The sequence below is a fragment of the Carettochelys insculpta genome, chromosome 17 (genome assembly GCF_033958435.1).
Source record: "Carettochelys insculpta isolate YL-2023 chromosome 17, ASM3395843v1, whole genome shotgun sequence".
Taxonomy (NCBI): Eukaryota; Metazoa; Chordata; order Testudines; family Carettochelyidae; genus Carettochelys; species Carettochelys insculpta.
This window is the reverse complement of record NC_134153.1, coordinates 26,457,068-26,473,867: the sequence shown is the minus strand read 5'-3', so window position 1 is coordinate 26,473,867 and position 16,800 is coordinate 26,457,068. Positions and strand designations below refer to the sequence as shown.

The window sequence follows — 16,800 nt, the reverse complement described above, 5'->3', positions numbered from 1 at the left end:
TGATCCATTGTGTGGTGTTTTATGGACCTACAGGGAGAGCTGAGAGGTAAGCATTTGTCCCCAACCCCCATCCCAGGGGCTACAGAGCCTGGGGCAAGTACATTGAGATAACTGGGATTGTGGTTGTTGAGGAAAATAAATGGGGCAGGACTGCATGAGGGGAAGGGTTTGTGAATTCTTGCTTGACATGGCTGGGTTTATGGGAAGAAGATGGCACCCTACAAAGTGAGAACCTTATAGGGACCCAGATGACCCAGTGTATATTTTATAGGTTCCTCACCCTCCCTAATCCATTTTGGATACAGGCTATAGATCTCCCTTTCACCAGCAACTGTGAGGACCAGCATTCCTAGGTCTAGGATGGGGCTAGCTGTAATGATTCCTAGACTATTTGCTCTTGGGGCTCTGAAGTGCCTGAAAGGACTGAAATGCTGGCATTTCTTGAACTTGGGTGTGTGCAGGTGAAAAACCGAGGGGGGGACGAGTTTTGATATGCATGCTACAACACAGAACATGTTATGCTGGAACCTTACAACTGAATGTATCAAACAGAAACAAAGGGGGCAAAGTCTGTTAAAGGAACACCAGTAGAGATAAATGTTTATTCACTTTGTTTAAAATTATTCATAGCAGTACAAATATTATTTACAATATTGAATGCTATTTACAGTATGTTGTGTGTGCATAAAATGCTTGTCTTCCTAAGAAATTATGTAGTGATTTTTATTTTAAAAATGGCTAGGAATTATTAACACAGAGTTTAATATATGATAGCCCTGAGATTTAAATGGTTCCTGAGAAGCGTGAAAAAGACAAAACTCTGGCCTGTGCATCAGCAAAGAGTCATGCTATGGTGCTAAGGTGCTGGAGGAAAGGGAGTGTACAATGCAGACACTTGCTTGAGCATTCCCTCCCCTGTCACATTACAAAACACAGACATTCTGCCACAAATACACATTAGGCAGGGGGGTCAATGATCCAGGGAGAGACATACACACAGATCTACAATTAGAAATAGTTGGGAAATTATTTGTGCGAGGGACAGCGTGTGAGTGTGAGAGAAAATTGTCAAAGCAAATTAATATTTGACATTTTTATTTTTAAAAGAAAATGGACTTTGGGGGAGAATGTTTTCCATTTCTCCCTATAACTATTCATTTAAAAAACAGATTTTTATTAGTTCGTGCCCTGACCACTAGCTACATTTCTACTAGCCCGCCAGCTTAACAAGACATGTGTGCCGTGCTCTGAGGTCACAAGCCTTCATTATGATCAAACTCCAAATCCTCAGTGTTAATCTTTGGAAACCTACTCAGGTAACGCTGCTAATCAATTTGCTCTGACTCCTGCAGAGCAACTGGCATCTGGGCACACCTCTGTGGCTTTATTTCAACTTTTGGTGGCAGAAAACCTGTATGGTGTGTGTGTGTGTGTTTGTCTGTCTTCAAATAGATGACCTAGCAGCTGCTAGTATCAAGCACTACAGCTGGAAAGCTGTGTGCTCCGATGAACAGGCCTCCTGCCACTGGAAATGTCTTTAGCTCCCTCCAGCAGAGCTTCAATAGGCTTTTCTGCCTGCAGAGCTAAACAATACAATTTAAGAGTGGGGAAAAAAAATCAGTCATCTTTAAGGAAAGTTCTCCTCCCCTCCATTGACTTAATAGCACAGTGATAGTTTTCTGCAACCACATGATTCTGTGGGACTTCAGCACTTATGCCAGTTAGATGCTTTGGAAAAGGGTTACCCAGAATGCTCAGCTTCTGAAGGAGCACAAACCCCAACCAACCACCCTTTGACCCCTTACAGTGAACCAACAAACTCTTTAATCCTATAATAGCTGGGTTCTCTAGAGCCCCTGGTGCCCTGAGACATTTACATTGCCACAGAGCACTGAGGGCTTCTACTCGGCTTGCCTGTGTTGTTGGAAAGCAGGTTAGGTATGACACAGATAAGCCCTAAATGTGGAGGGCAGCCTGAAGGGGGGGTGTGGGATGATCTGAGCTGACCACAGTGTAAAAGCACATTAGGCCAGAAAACCGTACAATAAAGAACAGCGTCCGGAACGACAGAGAAAGCTTGGCTGCCTCCAAAGACTGCACCGAACATAGCAAACTGAGAATACCCTTCTCCCCTCTGTGTGGGCTCACACCCAGACTGATAAGGCTGTATATTACATGAGTTCTGCTGCTCTGATACATTCAGGAACCAAATACTGGTCCTGCAAGGTAAACAGGTGTTTTTCTGTTGATCAATAGTGAGCCAGATTTTTTTTTTAAGTAAGGCATTGGAGGGAGGGAAGAAGGGGGTAGGGGTAGACACTGGGGAATAATGAGGATGCCAACAAGTGTCTGCTAGAGTGGAGGAGACTAGGGATATCTTTGTTCTTTTCACAGCCAGAGACTTCTTGGCAGGAGTCTTTATGCCAGACCTTCTTTGAGTCCACCTCTGTTTTCTGCCGGTGACACTCCGCATATACTCAGTGAAACAGTGGCTGACATGCTTTGATTATTAGCACACACAAGATCATCCCACCAGTAACAGAGAGGTAGCTGTGTTAGTTTGTACTCCCACCAGTAAGTTCATGCAGCTAAGAGCTGCATTGAAAGCCACTGGATTTCACAGGAACAATTCTGAGATTCCAGCAGGGCCCTATTTTAAGATCTGAAATTGGTCCATAATGGTGCTGTATTTTGCTTGAATAGAAAATAAAGCTTTGCTGAATTACAGTGTTACAAAGGGCTGCGAGAAGCGGCAGAGAGAGAAAAAGGCTCACCAAAGGTCATCAGTACAAGATTCCACCCTCCCACACACATCCCATCCCTCTTTGGACGCAATAATTCCATTAGCCTGAGTGTTATCAAGTAATACTTGCGAGGTTTGTTCTCCCTGAGGATTGATAATAACATATGACATGTGCCCTTTCACAAAATGAACCTGAACAGCTGAGAGAATTGGTTCAGATGGTTTTCACTTGGTATTATGATAATTTTGTTAGCCTTGACTCTAGAGGCGCAGGGGCACTTCGGTTTCTCAGGTGTATCTGAACAAGGCTGGCTGCTCATAACTGACTCAGAGAGTCTCTGAGGGGAGAAGGGGCCATAAGGAACATGGGCACTGGAACACATGAAGTAAGCAGATGACGGATGGGGGTGGCTAAAGTGAGGGAAAGGAGAGTAAGACAGGGAAGAAGTGAACTGAGGCAGCCATACATGGTGCACACAGAAAAGCCAAATGTGAGGTCACCTTATTCGGTGGCACCATTTGCTCCCTCTCTGCTCTCATTAGCACCTTTCTTCCCCTTTCCCTTCTCCTAGCTCACGGAAGCAGGATGCTGCATGTATAATGCTTAGGAACATTTTCTTTTTCCAGCACCATGTACCGACACAGTTTAACAACCAAGGGCCAACGTGTCTTCCATCCAGCTCCATCTGGAACACAGACTTTCCTGTTTCACTGCAAAGCACTTCGAGGTGTTCAGCTCATCTGTGGATTTTCATTCCTGATTCTAACACTGTAATTTTGTAGAGTGGGTGTCTCAGGCATGGCTGACAGCAATGGGAAGAAACATAATGTTATGATTGCTAATTGTTTCCTGGAATGCTGCATTTTACAGTTTAAATCTGGATCTGTCAGTACATTGTGTGTCTGATTTGTGTTATCTGCTTATTAGAGCAAAAAAATAGCCCATGAATTAAGGCTCTGTGCTGTTCCCAAGGCATCTGGGGAGCAAACTTGATTTCTCTGGCTGTATTTATTTGGAGTCATCAGACAATTTGTGAGACCAGATCATTTTGAAGTCACTTTTGATTATATGATGTACAATTGGTCACTCGAGTGACAGGGAATTAGTGTATCTCCCTGATTGTGTGACTCAGGCTTTTAAAAACAGGAGGGGGACCAATGACAGATCATGACTAATCAACAGGGAGTGCTCTGCTTTGCAGAAAAATAGCCTGGTTAGCAAGTTGCAGTAAGGGTAAAGAGTGTCTTTGCCCCCAATTATTTGTGCGAACCAAAACCCACTTGGAAAAACCTCTGTGAAGAGCCAGGAACAAACAGCATGCACACAATACAACCACCCAGTCCTCTGAGTTTTGAATGTGTTCTCCAGAACACTGGGGGTTGGTCTCTGCTCCAGGTTACACCAGCTGTGCTGGGGCAAAGGTGACTTAGCACCTCCCACATCCTGCATAGAGTCCCTGAACCTCAGGTCCAGTAGCAGAGGGTTAATCTGCTTGCAGTTCTCACCAGTAGAATGTGAACAAAGAGTATATAATCGTGATACCATGCCCCCCATCCCCGCTGGCATAAAGGAGCCAATGAAGGGGTAGTAATCTGCTCTGCGTCAGGGCTATGGTGCTTGGGAGGCACTATGCTCTCAAGGGCTGAGCTTCCCAGCCTGAGTCTGGGCAGGTGCTGTGATGCTGTGGCTGTTCTGCACAGCCAGCTGGAATCAGACATAGAATAAAGCAGACCTCTGGCAACCACAGTAAGCCCTGAGCAACTACTGAAGATCACAGGGTGCAACAACAGTTAACAACCTGCGAGGAGCAAGGGAGAAGCCCACTCCTTCCTCCTGGGATGGCACTTCTACACAAAGCACAGTGCAAAGGCATACTTCAGCCCTGTTGTTGCAGCACTCAAGCAGTTCTCATTATTTCCAACTTGAGCCTTCCATCTTATTCACGCTGGGAGGCTCCCTGCTGCTGGAGCAATCCCGCTCCCATGGGGCCTGTTCTGAATTTGGATCTGGGGATCCAGGACAAACATCAGGGCTGGGAAATTTCTCCAGACTCATTTTAAGACTTCAGCAAACACTTGGGTGCAATCCAGGAACATTATCTTTAACTTTAGAGGGTCCAGGGTTTCACCCTTTGTGTCTGGCACTTCTTTATGAACGGCTACGGGGCAAGGTCTCGGGGTAGGAGGGAAGAGGAGGAGTAGGGGATGGGGCCTTGGGGTACTGGAGCGCTAGGACTCCCTTCAGCTCCCTCTCCTCAACCCTGGAGCCTTGGGCAAGAGTGCAGCCACTGTCCCAGAGTCATTCAGCCTGGGACTGGGACTTGAACTGCATTCCAGGGCTGTCCCACCTGGTTAGGGAGCAATGGTCATTCTGCCATACACTCTTGAGAAACTGGAACCAAGGGAGAAGAGTGTCAATCTGTCCTGTGACGGAAACCAGCTGGGGAGGGGAGAGGAGCTCAGAGGACTTTGCTGGAACTTTCCAGTGGCATCAGACGACCCCCGTGCTAACAACACCACATCACTGCACCAGCTGCCTAAAGAAGCATCAGAAAAGCATATTTGTGTTCACTCAGTGTAGCAAAGAATAATAAAAAGGGTGGGGGGAGATGCAGTCTGAATATTATGCCTGAATTTTCTATTATTACTATATCACTATGTCAAAATTGAAAGCGATGTAAGATTTCTCAAGAGGGGCCATCAATAATGCATTGCAAAGCCGTGTGTAGGTGTTTTATGAAATGCTTTTTATTCAGACCAGTATATACAACACTAACATTATTGAAAGAAATTGAAGGCCCAGTCTGCTCTCCCTAATATATTCATTATTCATGTGATAGTCTTTTAACAAAAACTAACGCCAAATACATATTCAATTTATTTTTTTTTCTTTCAAATTTACCCACTATTCATCTTTGGTGTCCAACGAAGATGAAATGCCCTCTTATTATTCCAGTATTAGTTTCTGACAGTTCAATTTCTCTGAGTGCAGTGCCTCAGACAATCCCTAACAAATAGCCACATAAGTAATTGCTTTGATCCAAATTTCTTGCCAAATCTTTTAGATCTAATGTAGATCACAAGAGGCAGAATGTTGACAGATTTCTGATTCAACCCAGGCAGCTGATGCTGTGGGGAATTATTCTTCTGCTAAATATTATTGGAATAGGTTGCAACATACAAAAGCATGCACAAGCACTCTGCAGTCCCTTTACCAGTAAGACATTGCAAAGATATTTTGCCATCTACCCTTCCAAGGACTGCCTTCTATCTTTATTCTGTATTTACAGAAATTAAATGTCAAAGCTCTGTTAGCGCATCTACACTGGTGGTTCTAAATCTAAGGCTAAAGCCACGCTACCTCAGAAGATTGACCCGCTCAGGGTCGATCTTCCATTGTTTTGTTTCATGTGTGTTCAGCAAGTTCAGGGGTCAAAGTCGACCCTAAAACTCTTCGTGAGTGGTGATAATTAAGGAAGGTCCACAGGAAAAATGGTCCCATCAACTTTTTTCCATGTAGACAGCCACTGTAGTCAACTGCTGATAAGTCGATTTGAACTATGCAATTGGCATAGCTAAAATTGCATATCAGCGGTTGACTTCTGTGTCTAGTACAGACATAGCCTATGCCTTAATTATCTTCAGGCTACTTCCTAGAAGAGAGTGAGCGAGTCACAGACCTTTGAACTATTATTTGGTGCTGAAAAGATTCTGTGGGTTGCTGATCTAAGTCATCTCCCTACCAATGAATGATTGTTGCCTACAGAGGACTCAGTGTTTTATCTTAATTCTTTTCAAAGGACTTTAATTGGTTTCCACTTACAAATCTGTTGCACACTATCAGATCTTATTTACATGGTGGTAGACCTAGCTATATGACAGGTGAGATCAGAGTCACAAGGAGGTAAGGACGATGTAGAAAGAGATTGACCATTGTGCCAACAGACAGGGAGTAGAATAAGATGACCAAGAAATTCTTTCCCACTGGGAACAATATTTAGAACTAGCCCTATCTGTAGGTCTCCAATGGGAAGAAACTAATGAACAAACTCACAACACAAACAAGACTCCATCAAAGTACATTTGAAAAAGTCAGTCACACGCTTGTTTGCAGCTAAGATCTGTGTGTAGCATCTTGCCCAAGAACTACATATTAATTTCTCCTCTCCTCCCTGGGGCATGACACTGCCATGAATGCCAGCCAGAGTGTTGGCCACAGAGGCTGCGTCTACACGTGCACGCTACTTCGAAGTAGCGGCAGTAACTTCGAAATAGCGCCCGTCACGTCTACACGTGTTGGGCGCTATTTCGAAGTTGAAATCGATGTTAGGCGGCGAGACGTCGAAGTCGCTAACCCCATGAGCGGATGGGAATAGCGCCCTACTTCGACGTTCCACATCGAAGTAGGGACGTGTAGACGATCCGCGTCCCGCAACATCGAAATAGCGGGGTCCTCCATGGCGGCCATCAGCTGGGGGGTTGAGAGATACTCTCTCTCCAGCCCGTGCGGGGCTCTGTGGTCACCGTGGGCAGCAGCCCTTAGCCCAGGGCTTCTGGCTGCTGCTGCTGCAGCTGGGGGTCCGTGCTGCATATACAGGGTCTGCAACTAGTTGTCGGCTCTGTGTATCTTTCACTGTTTAATGAAAGTGTGTCTGGGAGGGGCCCTTTAAGGGAGCGACTTGCTGTTGAGTCCGCCCCGTGACCCTGTCTGCAGCTGTGCCTGGCTCCCTTATTTCGATGTGTGCTACTTTGCCGTGTAGACGTTCCCTCGCTGTGCCTATTTCGATGTTGGGCTGAGCAACGTCGAAGTTGAACATCGACGTTGCCAGCCCTGGAGGACGTGTAGACGTTATTCATCGAAATAGCCTATTTCGATGTCGCAACATCGAAATAAGCTATTTCGAAGTTGGGTGCACGTGTAGACGTAGCCAGAAAGTTTTAGTCTGTAACAAGCCACAAAAATACTAAAGTTGTTTACAAAAGGTAGTGCTCACCAACGGCTGATCCAGTTCAACAGAGATGAGATGAAGGGCCAGACTCTTGAGCTCATTTCCCTTGCAGGTGGAGAGGCTTGCCATTGCACAAAAGCATCTTTACAATCTCTTAATCCTAAACTGGTTTCAGGGCTGCCTGCCTCTGAGTTGTTATAGCATCCAGAGATGGGCAGGACATACAAATGACCCAGCCATGACCCTGGACATACCTCCTATAGGGTGGCCAGGAGTGGGACAGTGTGGGACTCACTATAGGAATCATCCACTGTCAATTTGCAGCTGCAAAGTACCAGAGCATCTGGCCAGGGAATGTTGGTCCCCATGGCTGGAACTTGGCAGGGTCCCTGCTTCTTTCAGAGGTGGGGAATAAGTATTTTTGGGACTGAGAGTGCAGCCACAAAGGAGGCCAACCCAGCAGCTCAGTGACATCATTTTAAGTTTCATTGCCTTCATAAAGTGGTACTTGCTGAGTGTGGCACTGCAGCACCTGGTACGTAGGATTGCCCGGTGCTGATGATCCAGTACAGTTCCAAGCCCATCAAATCATCGCTCAGGAGAAGGGCATGCATTTCTGCGTACACCTGTGAACAACTGCAGGTAACACATATCTCCACTGTCACCTCACATCCCAAATGGATTAGATCAACTTTTCCATCTAATCCCATTAAGGGTTAAAGAGAATGAACAAGCTACAATGTCTGTATATGCAGCTATTCATTTATTTCAGAACAGTGCTACCTGCCTGGTTCTGTGTTTTGTTCAAGCGCTTTACTGACCAATAGTTCCCATTCTGTGCTCATGCTTGTGGAGTTACACCTCATCAATGCATTTGTCAGAGCCGAACCAAGCTTCCAAACCCAAGATCAGATCTCATGGAAAGCAAACAAAGCAGTGGAGCTTTTTTTTAAAAATAGAAGTCTCTGCAAATGGCTCATCTACCACAAAACTTCATAACACAGGTGCGTTACCATCAAACAATTGACCCTCGCTTGAGGCTATTACCACAACGGAAAGAAAAGATGTGATTCATCTTGTGATCAGGGATGTGATTACATGTTCAATGACTTCTATGTGCACTCTACCAGTCGGCTTCAAATCAAAGCCTCTTGGCATGTTAATCCAGGGACGTTGTGCTGAAAGTTTAGCTACAAACAATATATGGCTGTGGGAATGTGTCTTTAAAAGTGACTAATTCAGCTCAACCACTGGCCCAACCAAAACTGTTGAAGTCCTTGGCCTGTCATTAGACCTATAGGACCAGGGCTAGCCAGCTAACTAGCCAGTGTGAGCCATCTCTGTGTTACTCTCCCTATCTATTCTAGAGAACAAAGAGATGATACTTGGCTACACAATTAATGCCACATCAACTAAATAAACCTATCCCTCAGTTTGCAAATGTAATCTGTTCAATGAGAACTGCTTGTAAGGTGAAAGTTAATAAATTGGAAGTGGAGCCGCTGGTGGAGCACTGGTTGTACTGTGGATGCTCAGACGAAGGTTGGTTCTTCGTTGTAGCAAAAATAGCGTTCGTAAATTGAAAATAGGTATAAATGTACATGATTCGTTGTACTGAAAACTCATAAATCAGAAGTTGTAAATCGAGGGATAGGCCACACCTGGAATAGTGATCCTGGGCTGCATTACTCTTTATTAAATAACAATACAGGTTCCACCTCCCTGGTCCAGCACAGTTGGGACCTGATTGGTCCCAGACAAGAGTATTTGCTGGACCAGGGGAGGTTTCCTGCCACCAGCCCCCAACTCAGCCCCCCACAAGCTGGACGAGGGATGATGCCAGACCAGAGGCCGCTAGTTTTAGGAAGTACAACCTGCAGTTTGTTGTTCCATCAAAGGGTCTCCTGGTTCTTGTGGTGGTGGTGGCACCATGGCTCAGTTAAGTGTTCCTCAGATCCCTAGCCATGTTCTTCCTGCTAGCCTCTCACTAGGACCAAAGCTCTTGGTCCCTTCCACCACCTTTGAGAAGGCCCAAATTAGATCAGTTATAAACCAACACTATTATCTGGGCAGATGAACAATTAGAATCCAAACGGACCTAGTCTCTTGGTCCTAAACAGGGCACCTTCCACTCATCGTTGGTGCTTGGCTGCTGTGTGAGCTCAGACAAGTGAATTCCAGTCTCTGTTGCATTGTCTGGCATCAGTCTCCATGGTCACTGAACTAGTATGTTGATGCCAGGCTGCATTTCCAGTCTGTATAGGACTGTGCCCCAATATGCTCCCTGGTACCAGGTTTGGGTTGCATCTAAGATTGCTCCCTCTAGCCACCAGCTCTAGCACAAGCTCTCATCTCACTGTCTCCTCTCTCCACACTCCTCCTCGGGCCTCCTATTGGCCAGAGCCAGTGAGGCGGCCTGAAGCCAATCCACTAGCCCAGGTGTCAGCTCTGGAGCTGCATGCAGCTCTTTAAGGAGCCATTTGCACCTCCAAGCACTGCCACCACTTAAACAAAATAAAAAAAAAACTTAATTCAGTTGCCTGCCATTAAACCACCTGAATTTAGTTGTTTTGTTTAAGCAGTGGCGCTGAGCAGTCAGCTGCAGCAGAGAGCCCTGGAAAAGAAAGCCGCATCAGGGCAGGGAGCCCTGGAAGAGAAAGTGGGAAGGGCAAGGAGTCGCCTGCGCTGCACATGAAGGAAATGCTAGGCCTGCAGGAGAGCTGGGAGGAGGAGCAACTGAGCCTGCCCCTGCTGGAACCATGCAGCTCCACTGAGGAGGAGAAGGTGGCAGCAGGGAGCAGTGAGGAGTGGGAGGCAGTAGCCACAGAGGAGCTGTGTGTGCTGAGATGAGTTAATCTTGGGAATGTGGCAGTGCAGAGGTTGGGGCTGAGGCAGGTTAATCCTCAGGATGGGGGCGTGGTTTGGGGCTGAAAGGGGTTAAACCTGGGAATGGGTGGGGCGGTTTGGGGCTGAGAGATGTTAAGCCTGGGAATGGGAGGCGGGTTTGCCAGATGGGGGGCAGATTTGGAGGCTGAGGTAGGTTAAGCCTAGATATGGGGGTAACTCTACTCTAACTTGTACAACTGAATGTGTGTGCGCTTTTCTTAAAACAGGGGTGATAAAAAGGACGGCTTGATGTTATTTATTAAAGACTGTTTCATAGTTACATGCACTGTGGCTCTTGAAGTATTGATTTTGTAACTGAATTTGAAAAAAAATGGCTTTTCTCACTCTTTCAGTTGCAGACCCCTGTGTTAAGCCCACTTGGACAGGACTGAGCTACTGCTCTGGAGTGGCATTCCCTCTTCCAATGCAGACGCATGCATGGCATGAAGGGTGAGGATTTCTTTCTAGTCCTTTAATCAACCAGGGGGCAGAAACCTGCTCTGCCTACCCCCTAATCAGGACTCACGGGGTACACAGCTAGCCCATTCACGTGGTGGCCTGGAACACAGAGGAACATACTCCTGCATTATGGGATCATTTTTATGCAGCCATGCATTTACTTCACGCTAATAGCAATGGGCAGCATGCAGCTAAGTGTCTCTTTAGTGTGCTTATTAAGCTCACATTTCCTGAGGCACTCTGATGCTCTGCCGGCATCCAAGTCCTCTTGCTTTAGTGCAATGCTCTTACTAAGGAGAGCGAGTGAGCATGTCAGTGTGCTGTTTACTGGACAACTATGCCGAGTGCTTTGCAACAGACTTACTTCCAGCTGTGTGCTGTTCCAGTCAGTGTGTCAGTTCTGGTAAACAAAGGAGGCAAAGCTGGAGCTCAAGCTTATTGCTTTTTAATGTATGAATCCAGCTTAGGAAGAGCTGTGATTTCACATACCATGACATCCTTGATTTTTCTTGTGCCCACACGCAGCCTCCACTAACTTTGAGCTCAAGCCTAATATCAGTAGCCACCTAAGGACTCGCAGCATCTAGGACCATATCTCTAAAGAACTAACCCTCCCTGTGTATACATCACATGAGCATAAGCACTCAGAGAAAATCCCCACTCATGCTCTCTTTGCAGCAGCTTCTCAAAATTACTGTTGTCAACTGAACATTATAAAAGTATCCACCAGGTGAGTCATGATTCCTGATAAAATCCCTGTTCCTAATCCTCTTGCTAACTATCATGTTGTGTTCACTGTATTTCAACCACCTACTTTGTCATCTCTGCATGTAGCACAATGGTCCAAATGTTTCAGCTGTTTCGGAAAAGGGAATTGAAATTGACTCCTAATAAATAAAGTACAGGGTGACATACAGGGCAGGCTAATAGCTCCCCAGTAAATAAAACTGTAAATAAATGTCTCTCTAGTGTTTTCTCCAGATTTCAAACAAGATGGTACGGGAAAAGGGCACACATCCTTCAGTCTTATGAGACTTGACTGCTGAGCAGTCATAAAATGAAGATATATCTGTCGCATCTTCCCTAAGCACCAAGCAGTATGGAAACATATATAAGGACCTAATATCACTTGCCTATTCGGCTTTAAATTTGAAAAAAAAAAAAAAATCCACCACAGACATAGTGGCAGCCTACTCATAGGTAATTGATGTGCCTGATTTGGGTGAATCACCCGCAGTAATCATATTATCATTTCTATTAGTTTTTTTTTCCTCTGTTCCACAGTTTTTATAATGCAAGTGATTCATCCCGTAGATAAATAGATAAAAACAGACAAATACTTGAAATTGTTTTCTGCGGGGTGAGGAGCTGTTTATGTGCAATTTGCCACATAAAAAGCCTAACTCACCTAATTTTCCACAAGCTGAGGCTGTTATTAAAAACATAAAAAACGCCACAATCACACCAGAGGATAAGAGAGAGGAGGGATTTGGAGGGCTGGGGGAGGGAGAGGATCATAAGGAATTATGATGAACACAATAGCTATCTAGAGGAAAGGATGCACAACCGCCGTCCGGCGTTCTGTAATAGAGAGGGAGGATCTGATGGAAAAAGCAAGTTTGTGCATTTCATAGCCACTGAGCAAACTGGGAACAATGTACCAGAGACAAGGTAATAATGACTGATGGTCTTATTGTTTTCAAGATAGGGATTCTGAACAAACAGTGGGATACGAACTCTCCCTGGACCATTAGGAGTTGAAGGTCATACTGTATGTCATCCAAATGGTAATTTGCCCTCCACTGGCAATAAAACCGGGGCTTTTACTGAGGACCTTTATGTCAAAAGCTATTAATGAGCTCCGGCACAGAAAGGAGGATATACAGGCAAACAACCCATTCTTTTCTTTTCGGTAGATTTGTCAGATTATTATTAATATACGGGGTACAATATACATGAAATCAGTAGCACTTGGACATTTTTAAACACTGCTTACTTGCAGTGAACCTCAGCTTTCATGTAAAGTATGTTTCTAGTCTTCGTGGTTGTGGAGAAAACCCTGAAAACACGACCCAAGTGAGCACTAAATGCAGGCGTGGGCAAATACTGGCCCGCAGGTCCGATCTAGTCCACAAGTGTTAGTCCCTGGCAGCTCCCCACTTCTATATTTACCTGCGCCCCTGCAGGTATCAGGCGAACGCAGCTCTCATTGGCCACGGATGGCTATTCACAGCCAATGAGAGTGGTGGAAAGCAGTGTCCTGGTCCACACCACTTCCTGACACTCCCCCATTGGCTGTGAATGCCCAGTGGGAGCTGCATTCAGCTGATGCCTGCAGAGGTGCAGGTACATATAATGGCACCCCATCAGGGACATTTACTAATGAGACACAACTTTTTTATCACCCACCCTGACTAAACAGCTCAAGAGTCAAACACAAATATATCATCTGAGAAAATCTCAAGCTTTTCTAAGTAACACATATAATCCTGGGGTCTTGACTCATGATTTTTAACACACAGGACTGGCAATCTTATACTTTCCTTCATGGGCAAGCAGGGAGGCTCACGACTACACCATTTGCCGGGAGTTTAGAATGGTTTACTTTCTCCCCTTCATGCAATGTATTTACAGTGGCTAGTTTTTTGGGTTTTTTTTTTCTGGTTCGTAACAACAAAGAAAAACTTTTATTTTTGAAAGTCATTGGCCACTGATAAATTGTCAGTTGCAAGAGGGAACAGATCACTTGAAATTTACATAATGTCTTCACTAGACACTCCCTGCTTCTGTATATCATATAAAACTTCAAGTATTATGCTTTTGATTATATATTAAGCTTCAGATATTATGAACTTGCCACTGCCACCAGCACGATTTCTATTTTCTGAAATAAAATTGTGAGCAGGCCTAGGCAGTTCTTAAGCAGCAAGAGCTGGAGAATGGAGAGTCAATTATATTGAATCACAGAAGCATTAAATAAAATGGACAAGTCTTAATCCCTGTAGGTATCCCAGAGCAAGGTCATGGGGAAGAGTTCAATGCTGACCAAAGACTGAGCCAACCTTAAGAGCAAAGTGTAAAGACCTGACTCGGAGCTCATTTGTGGCTTACAGCCATTGGTCTGCAGGGCAAATGATACAGGGATACATCACAGGGACAGATAACTACAGAGGAGTATAAATATATTGCTTGTGAATACAGGGGCGTAATCAGGAAGGCAAAACACACAACTGGAACTGCAGCTAGCAAGGAATGTGAAGGGTAACACGAAAGGTTTCTACAGGCATGTTAACCATAAGAGGGTGATCAGGGAAGGTGTGCAGCCCTTACTGGATGAGGGAGGTAACCTTGTGGCAGGTGACGTGGGAAAAGCTGAAGTACTCTGTGCTTTTTTTGCCTCTGTCTTCACAGACAAGCTCAGCTAGACTACTACAACGGCAACGCAGTACGGGAAGGAGGTGGGCAACCCTCTGTGGTGAAAGAACAATTTAAAGAATTTAGAAAAGCTTGACATACACAAGAACAATTTAAAGAAATTAGAAAAGCTAGACATACAGGCCGTGTCTACACTAGCCCCAAACTTCAAAATGGCCATGTAAATGGCCATTTCGAAGTTCACTAATGAAGCACTGAAATACATATTCAGCACCTCATTAGCATGCGGGCAGATGCGGCACTTCGAAATTGACGCAGCTCGCCGCCGCGTGGCTCGTCCCAACAGGGCTCCTTTTCGAAAGGACCCCGCCTACTTTGAAGTCCCCTTATTCCCATCTGCTCACAGGAATAAGGGAACTTCGATGTAGGCGGGGTCCTTTTGAAAAGGAGCCCCAACAGGACGAGCCGCACGGCGGCGAGCCACGTCAATTTCGAAGTGCCGCGGCTGCCTGCATGCTAATGAGGCGCTGAATATGTATTTCAGCGCTTCATTAGTAAACTCCATTTACATGGCCATTTCGAAGTTTGGGGCTAGTGTAGACATAGCCATACACACCTATGGGTTCAGATTTAATGTATCCAAGGGTACTGAGGGAATTGGCAAATGTCATTGCATAGTCTTTGGCAATTACCTTTGAAAACTTATGGAGATTGGGAGAGCTACAGGGTGACTGGAAAAAGGCAAATATAGTGCCCATCTTTAAAACAAGGAACAATAGACTGGTCAGCCTTACGTGGAAAAATCATGGAGGGGATCCTCAAGGAATCCATTTTGCAGCACTTGGAATAGGGGAAAGCAATCAGAAGCAGTCAACATGGATTCACCAAGGGCAAGGTCATGCCTAACCAATCTGATTAGCTTCTACGATGAGGTAACTGGCACTGTGGACATGGGGAAGTCAATGGATGTGATATGCCTTGAATTTAGCAAAGTTTTTGATACAGTCTCCCACAATATTCTTGCTCATAAGTTAAATACACCAAGCTAGGGGGACAGATAGATACACTGGAGGTTGGGGATAAGGTCCAGAGTGACCTAGATAAATTGAAGGATTGGGCCAAAAGAAATCTGATGAGATTCAACAAGGACAAGTGCAGACTTCTGCACTTGGGATGGAAGAATCCCAAGCATTGTTACAGGCTGCGTACTGACTGGCTAAGCAGCAGTACAGAAGAAAAGGACCTGGGGATTACTGTGGTTGAGAGGCTGGATGTGAGTCAACGGTGTGCCCTTCTAGCCAACAAGGCTAATGGCATACTGGGGTGCATTAGGGGGAGCATTTCTAGCAGATCTAGAGAAGTTATTATTCCCCTCTATTTGGCACTGGTGAGGCCACATCTGGAATATTGTGTCCAGTTCTGGGCCCCCCAGTATAGAAAGGATGTGGTTGCATTGGAGAGGGTCCAGCAGAGGGCAACTAAAATGATTAGGGACTAGAGCACGTGATCTGTGAGGGGAGACTGAGGGATTTGGGATCGTTTAGTTTGCAGAAGAGAAGAGTGAGAGGCGATTTGTTAGCAGTCTTCAGCTTTCTGAAGGGAGGCTCTGAAGAGAATGGAGGGAGGCTGTTCTCAGTAGTGACAGATGGCAGAACAGGGAACAATAGTCTCTAGTTAGGAGGAGGTGTAGGTTGGGTATTAGAAAAAACTATTTCACCAGGAGGGTGGTAAAGCACTGGAATGTGTTACCTAGAGAGGTGGTGGAATCTCCATCCCTAGTTTTTTAAGTCCCAGCTTGACAAAGTTCTGGCTGGGATGACTTAGTTGGGGTCGATCCTGCTTTAGGCAGGGAGCTGGACTTGATGACCTCCTGAGGTCCCTTCCAACCCTAGGATTCTATGATCACCCCGGACAGACTTCCTCCCAGAACTTCCCAGTGCTCAGTGGGAGTGAAACACTGCTTCCCCTGGCAGCATACTTCCCCATACGCAGCCAGCCAGCCCAGGGTAGAGGGGAACACCCAGGACTGCAGCTTCACAGGGGGCCAAGTTGGAAGAGACTTTGTGGCTCTCCCTTTAATTGGTGAGCCTCTGATTCCCCCTGGTGACTTAGCTAGTCAGGACAATCACAATGCTCTGTAATCACTCAGGCCCAGAATTTCAATGGGTACTAAGCATCTAAATACCAGGCTCAAGGGCCAGATTCAACAGTCAGTGGGAAAAGGGGGCTTTAAATGAGGCACGTAGGTCATTTCTACCTTCAGTTTACCTGGCTGGGTGATTTTACACTCCTGTAAATGAACTTGATAACAATTGCTTGACTATCATCTACCAGCTGCACCGTTTAAATTAACTTGCTCAGCTGGACTTCCAAATAAAGCCATTTTAA

At 45.5% G+C, this 16,800-nt stretch overlaps 1 long non-coding RNA gene across 5 annotated transcripts in view; it reads right to left on the bottom strand.

The window, feature by feature from the left end:
• LOC142022157 (uncharacterized) overlaps positions 1-16,800 on the bottom strand; it is a 465,994-nt gene that overhangs the window by 110,405 nt on the left and 338,789 nt on the right. The window lies entirely within an intron of this gene.